Here is an 835-nt window from a genome sequence, read left to right as displayed (position 1 = left end):
TTGGATTGGCCGGGCCAGGCGCGGTCAACGGCTGTTTTTCTCAATGAATCGGCGGGGAGGGGTTGTGTGGCCTTATCAGGATTACCCAAACAGGATAAACAGAGTCATTAGCCCAGGCTGTACCATGGCACCAAGGCCCCATCGGGCAGCTGTCCCTGCCAGAGTTCACAGACAAACACGGGGCGCTCGTCTGAGCCCGGCGTTCAACGGCCCCGGCGCCCGGCCTTGGGAGCAGCAACCTGGAAGTTGTGTTATCAGCAGCTGTTTGCCTGGCCTTGCTCGGGAGCCGCTTGTTGTGGTGCACAAAGAGGAACCCGGTGAACCGGCAGGCTGTGATGGGCCCAGGGGTCGGGTCTGTCAGAGGGCTGGGAAAGGAAAAACGCTCCCTTGTGCAGAATGAGAGAAAAGTATGGAAAGAAGGCTAAAATTCTGGTATTGTCCTAGTGGAAACACGGCCCAGGTGTTGTACCTCAGAGGAAACACAGGGCTGGGAAAGGGAAAACGCTCCCATTTGCAGAATGAGAGAAAAGAAAGGAAAAAAGGCCAAAAATCTCGTATTGTCCCAGTGGAAAGGGATCCAGAGGGGCTGGTGGACAGCAGCTGACCATGAGCCAAAGTGGGCAATGGTTGTTGGGGTGGCACCGCACTCAGGCCCTGGGCCCAGTTTGGGCCCCTCACTGCAAGGCAGACATTGAGCTGTCCGGGGAAGGGCACGGAGCCGAGGAGGGATGGAGCCAGGAGCGGCTGAGGGAGCAGGAGGGCTCAGCAAAGGAGGCTCAGGAGACCCCTCTGGCCCCGGCTCCCCGGCAGGAGCGGCCAGGCCCGGCCCGGGCCC

General features: G+C 59.9%; 1 protein-coding gene across 1 annotated transcript in view; it reads right to left on the bottom strand.

Moving 5' to 3' along the window:
* Positions 1-835, bottom strand: part of GPATCH3 (G-patch domain containing 3) — a 9,116-nt gene that overhangs the window by 7,963 nt on the left and 318 nt on the right. The gene's annotated exons all lie outside the window — the stretch shown is intronic.

The sequence above is a fragment of the Geospiza fortis genome, unplaced genomic scaffold, assembly GCF_000277835.1.
Source record: "Geospiza fortis unplaced genomic scaffold, GeoFor_1.0 scaffold432, whole genome shotgun sequence".
NCBI lineage: Eukaryota > Metazoa > Chordata > Aves > Passeriformes > Thraupidae > Geospiza > Geospiza fortis.
This window is presented reverse-complemented; position numbering and strand designations above follow the sequence as displayed.